We start from the raw sequence: 16,845 nt of genomic DNA, 5'->3' as shown, positions 1-16,845 counted from the left end.
CCCTGATGCCACAGAGTTTCTAGCCCAACACAGGAACTAAGTCTTGTGGGCATATCTCAGGATCACAAGTCAGTGTTAGGGATCCTGTCCTCCAGAATTCTGCTCCTGTTACTGTTTCTTGGACCTGTTTTCAGGCCCTCTTCCCATTTAATCCTCAGAACGTTCTCAGAGCACCCTCCTTTCTACTAAGAGCTACATATCCTTCTGCCAACTGCTTTCCTTCTTACTTTCCTTTAGGCTCTCCCAACTTGATACAAATCTTTACCAAGACAAACCTCAAATACCAATTTTTTGGTTTCTGAGGTTTTCTCTAACCTGAGAATAACCTATGTATTGATAACATCATGTATTTTTCTCCATATTCTTTTACATGAAAGAATGTCACCTCACTATAAGTGCTAAAAGCATTTTTTTAACTAGTGCATATGACCACGTAGCATCAGCACAGAGACAGAATGTAGGTTCTAAGGAGACCATGATCACAATGGCTTTGGATTCAGAGAAACCTGAGAAGATAAGAAACTTGAGCCAAAGCCTGATGATGACTTAAAATTTTATAGAGTTTGAGGCTTGCTACAATTCTTGATGGAGAGAGGAAGGCTGACAGGCCTCACAGACTGTGTTTCCAAAAGGGCAGTGGTAGGATTCATAACGAAACAGATTTAACTGGAGTTCCCAAGCGGTGCAGAGGTAAAGAATTCACCTACCATTACACGAGACATAAGAGACAAGGGTTTGATCCCTGGGAAGATTCCCTGAAGAAGGAAACAGCAACCCACTCCAGTAGTCTTGCCTGGAAAGTTCCATGGACATAGGAGCCTGGAGGGTTATAATCCATGGGATCACAAAGAGTTGGGTGTGATTGAGTACACACGAACATGGATCATCATCCAGTTCTGTGTACCTAGGTCATAGATTAGTAACTGAGGAGTCTTAAAATGTATTAAACAATCACTCTGGTAGCTTCTCTGAAATCTGGTGAATCAGGCCTAATTCCTTCCCTCAACAAAAGTTCAGAGGTTACAACGTATGTCCAAATAAGTGTGACAAATGATGTGGGTCACCAAAGAAGAATAAAACAGGAGGCTCTGAAGTCAAGAGGTGAGTGGTTTTCTGCAATACAGCTTCTAGTACCTAATGCCACCCACACTGCAGAGAACAGTTTTATAAAAATACAAATTTTATTATCTCTTCTAGTAAAGTTTATATACTTACTTTTGAGTATGTATCCCAGAAAAATCCTGAGGTAAAATCCAAGAGCAAATGAACTCGGCTGCTCTTCATAGCAATTCTGTGGAAGTGGATAGTTGGAGACTAGGTGTTCACCTCTGGGGACAAATAAATAAAGGTGTTTACTCATTCTAAAATACTAGCCAGTGGTTCAAAGCAATAGCTTAAACTTCTGGACATATACACAGCAGCATAGACACAATTTATCACATTGGTACACACACTGACTGAAAATTTTACAGTTGAAATGGAATGGTAGCTGGACTTGCTTTACAAATAACCTAACAAAAATATAGAAATAAGCGGGGAACTGGATATAATATGGATAGTAAAATCTTGATAACTGTTGAAGCTGGGTGATGCACACGCCACTAGTGAATGTTCTTTAAAAAATAATGTCTTCAAGTTATTTGCCCATTTTTTAAATTGTGCTAAAATACATGTTAGGTAAAATTCATCACTTAAAATATTTTAGAGTTAACAAGTCAGTGACAAGTCAGTGTAAGTATTAATCTTCACTGTTTATTTCTAGAATGTTTTCATCACTCAACTAGGAAGGCCATACCCACTAAGCAGCATGAATATAAACCAGAAAATTATGGAGAAATAGCTTTAAAGCACTTAAAGGGAAAAAAGAAGTGGCAACCAAGAATTCCATAGCCAGTGACAGAATATTTCCAAAATAAAGACAAAATAAAAATTAAACTTTTAAAAGTAAAAGAATTCATCAGCAATAGACCTGCATTATCAAACACATTAAAAGAATTCATTCAGATAGAAGAAATAGACTCCCGTGAGAATATGGATTTACTCAATACAGTGGTGAACACTGAAAAACTGTAAATATTTGCATAAATAAAAAAGTTGGGTTTTCTCTTATTTTTAAAATCGCTTTGAAAAATAGTATTTTCAAGGGAAAGTCATAACAAGGTTTATAGGGTTATAAACATATGTAAAGGTAAAATAGATGACAAGAATGACACAAAGGTCAGTAGGGAAGAAATAAACATATACTGCTACAAGGATACTATTCATAAAGTAATATCACATGAAGGCAGATTTGAGAAGTTTTAGCTGTATACTATCAACCATGAAGGAGTCACTAAATTATTAAACTAAACAATGATAGCTAATAGAACAAAAAAAGATAAAGTAGAATATTGAAAAATATTAGCTCCAAAGAATTTAGGGGAAAAAGGAAACAAAATATAGAGGAAATAGAAAAAAAACACAAAATATTAACTTAATGTTATTCATGATTGGAGACTTAAATACAATTCTCTAAATACTGTGTTGAATACACAGACAGAAAATCAGTAATGATATCATTTCAGTCTCTCAATCGTGTTAAACTCTTTGCAACCCCATGGACTGCAGCACACCAGGTTTCCGTGTCCAATGCCAACTCCCAGAGCTTGCTCAAACTCATGTCCATCGAGTCAGTGATACCATCCAACCATCTTATCCTCCGTCGTCCCCTTCTCCTCTTGCCTTCAATCTTTCCCAGCATCAGGGTCTTTTCCAATGAGTCAGTTCTTCTCATTAGGTGGCCAAAGTATTGGAGTTTCAGCATCAGTCCTTTCAGTGAAAATTCAGGACTGATTTGCTTTAGGACTGACTGATTTGATCCCCTTGCAGTCCAAGGGACTCTCAAGAGTCTTCTCCAACAGCACCATTCAAAAGCATCAATTCTTCGGTGCTTAGCTTTCTTTATAGTCCAACTCTCACATCCATACATGGCTACAGGAAAAACCATAGCTTTGACTAGACAGACCTTGGTCAGCAAAGCAATGTCTCTGCTCTTTAATATGCTCGCTCAATAGTCATAGCTTTACTTCCAAGGAGCAAGCATCTTTTAATTTCATGCTGCAGTTACTATCTGCAGTGATTTTGGAGCCCAATAAAGATATAGAAGACTTGAAATACTATATGAATCAAATTGGTCTAATTGAGAGTAGTAGAGCATTCCACCCAGCAATAGCAGAATAGTCTTTACAAGTACACAGACAACATTTACCAAGATAGATCATATTCTGGGCCAAGGAAACAAGTACCAATATATTTTAAAAGACAAATCATATAATTTACTTTGTATATATGTATGAGTATTGAATTTGAAATCAATGACAAAGATACGTTGTTTTATCAGTTATCTTTCCCATTAAGTTTAAAATATTAAATCCACCCTTATTTAGATTATATGACTCTCTATATAGAAATTCATTAAGAATCTAAAAATGCTCCTAGAAGTAATAAGGGTAATAAGAATCTACAATTTGTGTGGAAACACAAAATAACCCTAATAGCCAAAGTAATCATGGGAAAAAAATGGAGCTGGAGGAATCAACCTTCCTAACTTAAGACTATACTACAAAACTATAGTCATCAAGACAGTATGGTATTCGCACAAAAACAGAAATATAAATCAATGGAGCAAGATATAAAGCCCAGAGATAAACCCACACACATCTGGGCACGTTATCGTTGACAAAGCAGGCAAGAATCTACAATGGAGAAATAAGAGCCTCTCCAATAGATAGTTCTAGGAAAAATGGACAGCTACATACAAAATAATGAAACTAGAACACTTTCTTAGAGAAGGAAACAGCAACCCACTCCAGTATTCTTGCCTGGAGAATACTGTGGACAGAGGAGCCTGGTGGGCTGCTGTCCATGGGGTTGCACAGAGTTGGACAAAACTGAAGCAACTTAGCATGCATGCTTGCATTGGAGAAGGAAATGGTAACCCACTCCAGTGTTTTTGCCTGGAGAATCCCAGGGACAGAGGAGACTGGTACGCTGCCATCTATGGGGTTGGACACAACTGTAGCGACTTAGAAGCAGTAGCAGCAGAAGAACACTTTCTAATATCATGCCCCCAAATAAATGAATTAAAGATTTAAATGTAAGGGCTCCCTGCTGGCTCAGATGGTAAAGAATCTGCCTGCAATGCAGAAAACCCAGGTTTGATCCTGGGGTTAGGAAGATCCCCTGGAGAAGGGAATGGCAACCCACTCTAGTAATCTTTTCTGGTAAATTCCATGACAGAGGAGCCTGGCAGTCTACACTCCCAGAGGTTGCAAAGAGTTGGACACTACTGAGCAACTAATACTTTCACTTTCACTTCTAGTAACTAGAAAGCTCTTATAGGAAAATATAGGCAGTACACTCTTTGACATACATCACAGCAATATCCTCTTTGATCCAACGTAGAATAGTGGAAATAAAAACAAAAGTAAACAAACAGAACTTTAACTCAAAAGCTTTTGCACATCAAAGGAAACAAACAAAAGACAACTCTAAGAATAGGAGAAAATAATTGAAAATTAAACACCTGACAAAGGATTAATCTCCAAAATATACAAACATCTCATGCAGCTTGATACCAGAAAAAAAAAATCACAATCAAATAAGACATTTCTCCAAAGACGACATACAGATGGCCAACAAAAAAGTGAAAAGATACTCAACATTGCTCATGATTAGAGAAATAAAAATCAAAATTATAACAAGGTATCACCTCACATCAGTCAGAATGATCATCATTAAAAAATCTACAAACAGTAAACACTGGAGAGCATGTGGAACCCTCTTACACCATTGGTGGGAATGTAAAATGGCACAGTCACTAAGGAAACCAGGGCTTCCCAGGTACTGCTAGTGGTAAAGAACCTGTCTGACAATGCAGGAAACCTAACAGATACAGGTTTGATCCCTGGGTCAGGAAGATCCTCTGGAGGAGGAAATGGAAACCCACTCCAGTATTCTTGCCTGGAGAATCCCATAGACAGAGGAGCACGGTGGGCTACAGTCCATAGAGTCACAAAGAGACAGACATGACTGAAGAGACTTAGAACAGACACAGACTATGGAGGACGGTATGGGGATGGCTTAAAAAACTAGGAATAGGACTACCATATGACACAACAATCCCACTAATGGACATATATTCTGAGAAAACCATAATTTAAAGAGACACATATACCTCAATGTTTGTTGTAGAATTTTTTACAATAGCTTGGACATGGAAGAAATCTAGATGTCCATTCACAGATGAATGGATACAGAAATTGTGGTACATATGTACAATGGAATATTACTCAGCTATACAAAAGAACATATTCAAGTTAGTCCTAATGAGGTGGATGAATCTAAAGTCTATTATAAAGGGTGAGGTGAAGTAAGTCAGAAAGAGGACAGATACTGTATATTAATGAGTGCATATGGAATCTAGAAAGATGGTACTGATGAACCTATTTGCAGGGCAGCAACAGAGACACAGACATAGAGAACAGACTTGACACGGTGGGGGAAGCAGAGGGTGGGATGAACTGAGAGAATAACGAAAACATAGACATTAACGTATATAAAATAGATAGCAAATGGGAATTTGCCGTGTGACACAGGGAGCTCAACCCAGTGCCCTGTGACAACCTAGAGGGGTGAAATGGAATAGGAGATTGGAGGGAATTCAGAAGGGAGGGGACATATGTATACCTGTGGCTCATTCATGTTGATGTATGGCAGAGGCCAACACAATATTATAATGCAATTATCCTCCAATGAAAACAATGAATAAAAAAGAGTAATAAGAATCTAAAAATGCTCCAAGAAGTAATAACTTCTTGCTACATCATAAAAAACAAGGTCAATATACAAAAAATTAATTTTTTTCAAGGAACACTTGGAAACAAAAATTTCCATAAATACAGTTTATGATAGCCTCAAAAAGTGAAATGTCAGGAACAAATCTAAGTAAATATGTGCTGGAATAGTATGCAGATAACTACAAAGGACTGCTGAAAGAAATCAAACAAAACCTAAATAGACAGATATATTATATTCCTATGATATGAAAACACTTATATAAGGGTTTTACAAGTGCATTTTCTCTTAACTGATAGAATAAATGCAATTCTTATACGATTACTTTGTAGCTGAAAACAAGATTATAAAATGTACATTAAATGACAAAGGAGGTAGATCAACCAAAAATAATTTTTAAAAGTACAAAGGTAGAGGGCCTCAATTACTCTATTTTAAGATTTCAAGCTACAGTACTCAATACACTTCGGTATAGACAAAACTACAGTACTCAAGACAGTTTGGTATAGACAAAAGAGCTGAAATACAGATTAATGAAACAGAAGAGACAGTCCATAATGAGAGAAAACACGTATGTTCAATGAATATTTGACAAAAGTATAAAGGCAATTAAATGAAGAAAAGAGAGTAGCTTTAAAAAATGATGCTGAAACAACCCTATAGCAAATCACTAAACAGCTCTGTGTCACTGTTGATTGTTCCTAGGCATCATACAAAAAGCATGACCCATAAAAGTATTGACAGGGTCTGTCCTAAGACTCTTCAACAAAAGAGTCTGAAATGCAGTACTTGGATGCAATCTCAAAAACGACAGAATGATCTCTGTTCGTCTCCAAGGCAAATCATTCAATATCACAGTCATCCAAGTCTATGCCCAAGTAAGTAATGCTGAAGAAACTGAAGTTGAACTGTTTTATGAAGACCTACAAGACCTTTTAGAACTAACCCCCAAAAAAGATGTCCTTTTCATTACAGGGGACCGGAATGCAAAAGTAGGAAGTCAAGAAACACTTGGAGTAACAGGTAAATTTGGCCTTGGAATGTGGAATGAAGCAGGACAAAGACTAATAGAGTTTTGCCAAGAAAATGCACTGGTCATAGCAAACACCCTCTTCCAACAACACAAGAGAAGACTCTACACATGGACATCACCAGATGGTCAACACCAAAATCAGATTAATTATATTCTTTGCAGCCAAAGATGGAGAAGCTCTATACAGTCAACAAAAACAAGACCAGGAGCTGACTGTGGTTCAGATCATGAACTCCTTATTGCCAAATTCAGACTCAAATTGAAGAAAGTAGGGAAAACCGCTAGACCATTCAGGTATGACCTAAATCAAATCCCTTTTGATTATACAGTGGAAGTGAGAAATAGATTTAAGGGCCTAGATCTGATACATAGAGTGCCTGATGAACTATGGAATGAGGTTCGTGACACTGTACAGGAGACAGGGATCAAGACCATCCCCATAGAAAAGAAATGCAAAAAAGCAAAATGGCTGTCTGGGGAGGCCTTAGAAATAGCTATGAAAAGAAGAGAGGCGAAAAGCAAAGGAGAAAAGGAAAGATATAAACATATTAATGCAGAGTTCCAAAGAATAGCAAGGAGAGATAAGAAAGCCTTCTTCAGTGATCAATGCAAAGAAAGAGAGGAAAACAACAGAATGGGAAAGACTAGAGATCTCTTCAAGAAAATTAGAGATACCAAGGGAACATCTCATGCAAAGATGGGCTCAATAAAGGACAGAAATGGTATGGACCTAACAGAAGCAGAAGATATTAAGAAGAGGTGGCAAAAATACACGGAAGAACTATACAAAAAAGATCTTCATGACCCAGATAATCATGATGATGTGATCACTAATCTAGAGCCAGACATCCTGGAATGTGAAGTCAAGTGGGCCTTAGAATCACTATGAACAAAACTAGTGCAGGTGATGGAATTCCAGTTGAGCTGTTTCAAATCCTGAAAGATGATGTGTGAAAGTGGTGCACTCAATATGCCAGCAAATTTGGAAAACTCAGCAGTGGCCATAGGACTGGAAAAGGTCAGTTTTCATTCTAATTCCAAAGAACGGCAATGCAAAAGAATGCTCAAACTACTGCACAATTGCACTCATCTCACATGCTGGTAAAGTAATGCTCAAAATTCTCCAAGCCAGGCTTCAGCAATATGTGAACTGTGAACAACCTGATGTTCAAGCTGGTTTTAGAAAAGGCAGAGGAACCAGAGATCAAATTGCCAACATCTGCTGGATCATGGAAAAAGCAAGAGACTTCCAGAAAAAAACATCTATTTCTGCTTTATTAACTATGCCAAAGCCTTTGACTGTTTGGATCACAATAAACTGTGGAAAATTCTGAAAGAGATGGGAATACCAGATCACCTGACCTGCCTCTTGAGAAATCTGTATGCAGGTCAGGAAGCAACAGTTAGAACTGGACATGAAACAATGGACTGGTTCCAAATAGGAAAAGGAGTACGTCAAGGCTGTATATTGTCACCCTGCTTATTTAACTTCTATGCAGAGTACATCATGAGAAACGCTGGGCTGGTAGAAGCACAAGCTGGAATCAAGATTGCCGGGAGAAATATCAATAACCTCATGGAAACAGTGTCAGACTTTACTTTTGGGTGCTCCAAAATCACTGCAGATGGTGACTGCAGCCATGAAATTAAAAGACACTTACTCCTTGGAAGAAAAGTTATGACCAACCTAGATAGCATATTCAAAAGCAAAGACATTACTTTGCCGACTAAGGTCCCTCTAGTCAAGGCTATGGTTTTTCCAGTGGTCATGTATGGATGTGAGAGTTGGACTGTGAAGAAGGCTGAGAGCCAAAGAATTGATGCTTTTGAACTGTGGTGTTGGAGAAGACTCTTAAGAGTCCCTTGGACTGCAAGGAGATCCAACCAGTCCATTCTGAAGGAGATCAGCCTTGGCATTTCTTTGGAAGGAATTATGCTGAAGCTGAAATTCCAGTACTTTGGCCACCTCATGTGAAGTGTTGACTCATTAGAAAAGACTTTGATGCTGGGAGGGAATGGGGGCAGGAGGAGAAGGGGACGACAGAGGGTGAGATGGCTGGATGGCATCACTGACTCAATGGACGTGAGACTGAATGAACTCTGGGAGTTGGTGATGGACAGGGAGGCCTGGCGTGCTGCAATTCATGGGGTTGCAAAGAGTCGAACACGAGTGAGCGACTGAACTGAACTGAACTGAATAGTAGGTTTTAAAAATAAAAATTTAAGAAGTAAAAAAGAACTTAAAAATTTAAAAATGATAATAGTAAAATATATCTAGGAATTTCTCTGGAGCTGTTGAGGACAGTGTGGGGTCAGTTCAGTTTCAGATAGTTCCTTGTTCCAGCTTATACTTCTTCTCAAGGTCTATAGGTCCTTTCCCGCGTAGTCCATGCTAATTAAAGTGTTTTACTCTGTTGTACCTGTCACTTCCATAGTGATACATCTTCTTTGTTTATTTTGGCTTCCTGTTTGCAAGTCTCTTCAGTATCTAACTTCCACCCTTACACAAGGGGGCAAAGGTCGTCACTTATTTAGGCTAACTTGTTCAATTGTGCTGAGGGGAGGAAGGAACACTGCAAACAAATATCACTGGCATCACAAATATCACAGACCCACCAGTGAGAGAGTTACCTGGTGTTTGGAAACTTCTCCTCTTTTACAACTCCCTCCCCGGGATGGTTCTCCATCCCTAACTCCTTTGTCTCTCTTTTTGTCTTTTATATTTTGTCCTACATCCTTTGAAAGACAACGGGCTGCCTTTCTGGGTGCCTGCTGTCTTCCGGCAGTGTTCAGAAGATATTTTGTGGTATTTGCTCAGCATTCAAATGATCTTTTGATGAATTTGTGAGGGCGAAACTGATCTCACCATCCTATCCCTCTGCCATCTTCGGACCGCCCCCACCCCTACACGACTCAAAATATAAGGACAATTCTCTTCATTGTAATTGGAAGTAAAATAATGGCTGTGTTTTTGTGGATGTTGTTGTTGTTGTTTGTTTTTGCATTTTGGAACCAGATAAAATGATTTAAAATTTATGTAGAATTTCAAGGCCAGGAAGAATCAAGATAATCTTGAACAAAAAAGGATGATATATACTCTCAGAAGTCATAGTTTTCTATAAAGGCATAACAGTTAAAGCATTACAGTACTGTTAATGTGGTAAAAATACCAAAATAAACTATGGAGCAAAAAAAAAAAAAAGAGAAATCAAGAAGCAAAGTTTTCTATTGCTACCTAACAAATCATCTCAGACTAAGCAGAATAAAACATACCTATTTAGTATCTCATGGCTCTGGAGGTCAGAAGTCCAGATGGGCTCAACTCATTTCTCAGCTCAGTCCTGCAAGGCCGAAATTAATACTGAGATTTCATCTGAAGGTACAGGGAATAATTTGTTTCCAAGCTCATTCAGGTTGTTAGCCAAATCCAGTTCCTTCAAGTGCAGATCTAAATTCCCTATTTCCTTACTGGCTGTCAGCTGAGAGCTGTTCCCTCCATCTCAAGGCTTCCTGCATACCACCTTGCATGGCCCCTTCTATCATTTAACTAGGAACAGTGTGTTGAGTACTATTGATATTTCAAATCTCTGGCTTTCTCTCTTGTCATAAATAGGAGAAAATGTGATGCATTTAAGAGCTTGTGATTAAATCAGGCCCATGTCCACCCAGATGATCTCCTTATCTGTACACTATTTGGTCCATTGTGCCATATAATACAACATGATTATGAGAAGGCTATATCATCATATTCACAAATTCCCATCATTAGCGTGTAGCATCTGGGAGAGCCATTTCAGAATTTTGTCTGTCACACATATTCACGTCAATGTGGTCTCATGATTTTCCACAAATGTGGCACTGCAAAGCAGTAAGAAACTCATTTTGTTTTCAATAAGTGACTTAACCAGTTGGATATCTATATAGAAAAAAATGAAACTTTCACATGTGAAAACAATTTCAACTGGATTATAGATCTCAATATGGAAATTAAAATAATTAAGCATCTAAAAAATAACAGGAAATGTCCTCATTTCCTTTAGAGAAGCAATGATTTCTTAAATAGGATATTAAAACACTAAACATAAAAAGGTTAATAAATTACACTTCATTAAAATTTAAGAACTTCTGTTTATCCAAAGATGACATTAAAACTGAGAAAGTAAGCCATAGAGTTGGAGGAGATGTTGGCAATAAATGTATCAGATGAAGGGCTCCTATCCAGAATATATTTTTATTAAACATTCTATATATCACTGAGAAAAAGGCAGACAACTTAAGTTTTGAAATAGGCAAAGGATGTGGGAAAGCCCCTTACCAAAGATAATACACAAGTGGATCAAAATATTTTTTTAAAATTCTCAACTCCATTTGCTATCAGAGAAATACAAATTAAAAACACAGTATGTTATCACAACATCCCAACCAAAATGACCAATATAGGGGAAAAAAAGGACTGCTCTGATAGATTGCATTAATAGTGTCAATTCTTCATCTCTCACTGTAACAATGATCTTGCCATGGGACTTTTTAATTCCTCCTGTTAAATTTGTCTCTACTCTTATCTTTGGCTTTAACCTTATGACTTACCAATAGAATAAATCAGAAGTAAATGTGCAACATTTTCAAACCTAACTCTTAGGGCCTAAGTGTTTCTGTTAGCCTACATGCATTTTTGTCGTCTCTATTAGCTCAGTTGGTAAAGAATACACCTGCAATGCAGGAGACCCCGGTTGGATTCCTGGGTTGGGAAGATCCACTGGAGAAGGGATAGGCTACCCACTCCAGTGTTCTTGGGCTTCCCTTGTGACTCAGCTGGTAAAGAATCCTCCTGCAATGCTGGAGACCCCGGTTCGATCCCTGGGTTGGGAAGACTCCCTGGAGAAGGGAAAGGCTACCCACTCCAGTATTCTGGCCTGGAGAATTTCTTGGACTGTATAGTCCATGGGGTTGCAAAGAGTTGGACAGGACTGAGCGACTTTCACTTTCACTTTCTGAGCAGTGTTTCCCCAGTATAATTGCTGCTCACCCACTCTCTGGTTTGTGTCCCTGAATAAACACACGTAGAAGAGACCACCGTAAAGAATAAATTCCAGCCAGAATCACTGTTTAGAGGAGAGCCACCCAAGAGAACCTAACATATCAGTTGAACCTGGGATCACCTGCAGATGTATCAGTATAAGCAATAATAAATTGTTCTTATCTTTAGCCACTAAGTTTGTAATAGTTTGCTTTGCAGCAATAGCAAATGTTGGTGAAGAGGTACAGTAACTAGAATTCCCATATGCTGATAGTGGGAGTAAAAATTGGTACATTCACTTAGGTGAACCGGCAAATATCTCACAAAGCTAACCATGTGTTTGCCGTTCAACCCAGCGAGTCCAGTCCAGAAATGCAAATATATACACACTACAAGACATGCATTTGAGGGATTACAACAGTACTACTCAAACTGCAAAAAATATAAAACAATATAATGCATGATATATACTGGTTCACTCATATATTGAAATATTATAAAGAAATGAAATGGATAAAAACAGCAATATTCAATGATATGGATGAACTTTAAAATTATACTTTGAGGTAAAGAAAATGGTCACCAAAGGGCATATACTGTATAATTCAACTCATATTAAAGTTTAAAATTTGGAAAAATTAACATAGGCTTATAAAATTGTGGTTATCTTTTGGAAGGGTAATGGCAGGGTGGCAAGAGGTGAATAAAGAGGCTTCTATAGTGCTGGTTATGTTCTATAACTTGACCTGGCTGATGGTTACATGGAAGTGTTTATTTCATACAAATCTATAAAGTACTGCACTTAGGATTTGTGTACTTGTACTTATCTGTGTTTATGACCCTTCCCCAGTCTTCCTCATACCAAACTCATACTAGACTATAATAATTTTTATACCAAGTTCTTTGCTTAAGGGTCCTGTGTATCTCAAAATAGTAGCAGTGTGGGAACTACAGAAGTTGTAAGTTTATTAGATGTGATCATTTTGTTCTATCACACAATGGAAGGGCTTTCCAAACTTGGAAGATGTCCAGTGTGAATAATTTCCTTCTGTCTAGTTCCCACTGTTATCCCTTTTCTCAATACCCATTCCCTTCTGTGCAACCCCTTCTTTAAAGTTTCAGCAACGGTCCCTTGCTGCTCTTCCTTTGGGAAATTCCATCTATCTTCACAAGAAGAGAGTTCTCTTTCCCTTAATCACTTCCTGCTTTTATGTCAACTGGAGTGTCTAGAGCTTCAGGTAAATGCTAACAGAGACTCTCATGAGCACAGACAAAATTCCCTTTGGAAGGGTCCTATGCAGACCCTAAGGCCCTCAAAGATTGAAAGAGGGTAACCTCATCTCAGTTCAGTCTACCAGTGAAATCCACAGCGGATGCCTCACTAGCTTTCCTAATAGGGGTATAAACCTTCCCGTGTGGACATTTATTTTTTCTTGGAGTTAAAATGACAAGCCAATATTAAATGAACAGGAATCCTTCCCTTGCTAAAGCAAGCCCTTCACTATTTTATTTTATTTTTCTGAGGATTCCCTGAGTGCTATATTTACAGGAGCCATAACACCAAATTCTCTTTACATTGAAGAGACTCAGTGCGAGCTCAGTTTATATACTTTTTCATTTCAATTTCCCTCTGGAGAAGGAAATGACAACCTACTATGGTATCCTTCCCTGGGAAATCCCATGGACAGAGCGGCCTGATGGGCTAAGAGTCAGACATGACTTACCTACTAAACAACAACAATTTCCCTCACTCATAGAGACACAAGGATGTGAGGACAAGGATTCTAGCTTCCAGTTCAATATGTCTTTCCCTGTTTCTAAACAGAGAATTCATGTTTTTCTTCAATTTTACTGAAAACACAACAGATAGTCTATAAATTTTCCTTTGGTTTACTCTAGTAAATCTTTTTCCATCTCAATAGAAAGAACTGCCAGACTGACCTCAGTGCCTGTTTTCAATTTAGGCTCCCCTCGCTATTTCTAGTACACATTTCAGGTTTTACTCAAATGAAACTTTTCTTCATTTTCTTAGGTATGGTGTTATTGCTGGTGTTATATTCTCCTGTTCGTTTCGATAGTTATATGAGAAATCCAAGTGTCAAGTAGGGACTGCATGCTAAGTCGCTTTACTTGTGTCTCTTTGCGACCCTATGGACTGTAGCCTGCTAGGTTCCTCTGTCCATGGGATTCCCCAGGCAAGAATATTGGAGTGGTTTAAAGAAGTAGTTCTGAAATTTCAATGTGCATATGAGAACTGAGAATCTAGTTAAAATGCATATTGTGGGGTGGGGCCAAAGATTATACATTTCTAATAAGCATCAGATGATGCCAGTACTGATGGGCGTTGTACCACAAATTGAGTACCATGTATTTGGAAACTGTAAAGACAAACTGCTTGGTTAAAATTTCATCTCCTCCATGTAATTTAGCTATGTTAAAAGAGAATTTTCCACAGGCAATTTACTGATCTTGTAGGATTTTATTCAGTGATTTATGAACCAGGCAGCATTTCAATCTAGCAGACAGAAAAAAGCTCTGAGGAGCTATACCAGGCTTGAAATTCTTATAGACCAGCATGACCAGGAACAAGGAACTTAACCCTGGGCATTTGCTGATTGGTTAAAATAAGGTCACTTTCCTTACAGGAAGAAAAGCGAAGTCTTAGAGCCAGGTTAGGTAACTTGTGCTGAGCAGGGAAGCACTGACTGGTGGACCTGGGACTTCCTTCTCTGGAAGAGCCAAGCCAAAGAAACATGGTCAAGTCTTGGTTTGCTGACATGGTACATAGCATGAGAGTCTCTATCTCGAACCTAGCCCAGTTTAATAGCTATATGACTTGGGCAAGCTATATCCTTATCTTTAAAATGAGGATTGTAATGGTGCCTATCATTGGGAACATAAATACTGAAGGAGATAATACATGTAAAATACTTAGGAAACTATCTAAATGTAGCAAGAGTACAATAAATTACATGTCTCTGAGGTAATCTGACTTTCATATGTACTGTGCTTAGTCGCTCAGTCATGTCCAACTCTTTGCGAGCCCATGGACTGTAGCCCGCCAGGCTCCTCTATCCATGGGGATTCTCCAGGCAAGAATACTGGAGTGGGTTGCCATGCCCTCCTCCAGGGGAATCTTCCCAACCCAGGGATCAAATCCAGGTCTCCAACATTGCAGATGGATTATTTACCATCTGAGCCACAAGGGAAGCCCAAGAATACCAGAGTAAGTAGCCTATTCTTTCTCCAAGGGATTTTCCCAACCCAGGAATCAAACCAGGGTCTCCTGCATTGCAAGCAAATTCTTTATCACCTGGGCTACCAGGGAAGCCCTGGCTTCCATATAAAATGTAATAATTGTAGAAATCATCATAATAAAGTCTCAGATACCCTTTCTAGTAGTTGAATTATTCTGATCACTTAGAAGAAATTGTTTTAATCAGAGAAATAAAAAAAAGTTATTTTAAAAAAAATATGTCCCAGGCAAATGACAAGGATGAGTGACAACTAGCAATGAAAGGGAAAGGCACATATAAGATGCTAGATGCATATGAATATACATATATTTAGCCTTCATTTAAACCTTATAATAACCCTGAAAGGCAGATTTTCATTATATTGTTATGCATTATACTGTTTCTAATATGTAGTTAAGGAAACTGAGGTTCAAAAAACTAAAGAAATTTGACCAAAGTCACATGATTAGCAAACAGGAAAACCAGGATTTAAACATATTTGCAAATTTATATTTCATTATCATCCTTGAAAAATTAACTGGCTTTCTGAAAGAAGTTCCAAATAGAAAGTGAATTCTCTGTCCATGAATCTCTAAATAATTAAGAGATTCACAATCATGCCTTCAGCTTCAAATGTTTCACTAACCTTTTTGTGAACTACAATACTTCCACAGCTGCTAGCCTAGCTCCACTAAAGGCATACACGGTCAGCATTTTCATTTTGAATGCTGTAGGGGCACTTTGTAACTCAGCTATAATCAATCTATGTTGGGCTGAGGTTTGTCATTAAAGGTCATGACTCAAGAGTGACTTTAAAATAAAAAATCCTTTTAGCCAAGTAAAGTAGAAGCAAGGCACATGAACAGAGGCTGATTCTGCACCTGATTGTAATTCACAGCCAGGTGTCAGATTTAAGTATTTGCTTTATGCTTTCCAGAAGACAGCTGCTATGTATTTTCAACTGAAAAAAAAAAAAAAAAAGCAAACTGCAGGAGAAAATAATTACAAGTCCAGAGAGCTCAGCCAATGCCCTTATCCAAAAATGCTCTGAACATTCACTTACATTTTCAAAAGGTTGATCATGCTAAAATTTCATCACCACAAACACTGCAGATATCAATGAAAGAAAATGAATATCAGAACACAGGTCCAAAATAAGTGAAATAAATATTCTGATCCTAAAATTGAAGATAACAATTTGACTGTGATTTGAAGTATTTAATAACTCCAGAAGCGTCTAAGAATAGACAAATTATAAGTATGAATATCTTTGACATGAAGCTCTGGAAAAAAATTCTAAAATTGCAACAAAACCTAGAAGGGCAATCCTGCTGCCATCTAATAAAGCCAGTTGTATTGTCAGGTACAAGAGGCTCAAGCAAATCATCCATGTATACTTGTAAAAGAGCTCTCCAAAACAGAAACCCTTGATTTGTATCATTTGCCAGTTTCTGGGGTGAAAAATACACCAACCCAAACTGATATCACTAGGAATGTGACACCACTGAATGCAGAGTTGGATATATGTGTACAACTGACTCTGTTAAGCTGATGTTAGTTAGCTACAGCACACTGAGGGCTCAAATCAATAATCTTCCACCATAGGAAAGTAGAGTAATAAAAGCAAAGTTAACCTAAATAAAATCAGAAGGAAATAATAAAGATTAGAGAGCAAATAAATGAGAGAATAGTAAAGTAATAGAGAAAAATTGATAAAACCAAAG

At 37.9% G+C, this 16,845-nt stretch overlaps 1 long non-coding RNA gene across 1 annotated transcript in view; it reads right to left on the bottom strand.

Moving 5' to 3' along the window:
• Positions 1–1,215: 1,215 nt before the first annotated feature.
• The window catches only part of LOC138931170 (uncharacterized), an 854,662-nt gene continuing 839,032 nt past the window's right edge, over positions 1,216–16,845 (bottom strand). Inside the window, exon 5 of the long non-coding RNA XR_011446432.1 lies at positions 1,216–1,328. This is a non-coding gene — a long non-coding RNA (uncharacterized lncRNA). The remainder of the gene's footprint in view (positions 1,329–16,845) is intronic.

Source organism: Ovis canadensis, chromosome X, assembly GCF_042477335.2.
Source record: "Ovis canadensis isolate MfBH-ARS-UI-01 breed Bighorn chromosome X, ARS-UI_OviCan_v2, whole genome shotgun sequence".
NCBI classification, from domain to species: domain Eukaryota; kingdom Metazoa; phylum Chordata; class Mammalia; order Artiodactyla; family Bovidae; genus Ovis; species Ovis canadensis.
Note: the sequence above shows the minus strand (reverse complement) of the source record. Positions and strands in the feature narration are given on the sequence as shown.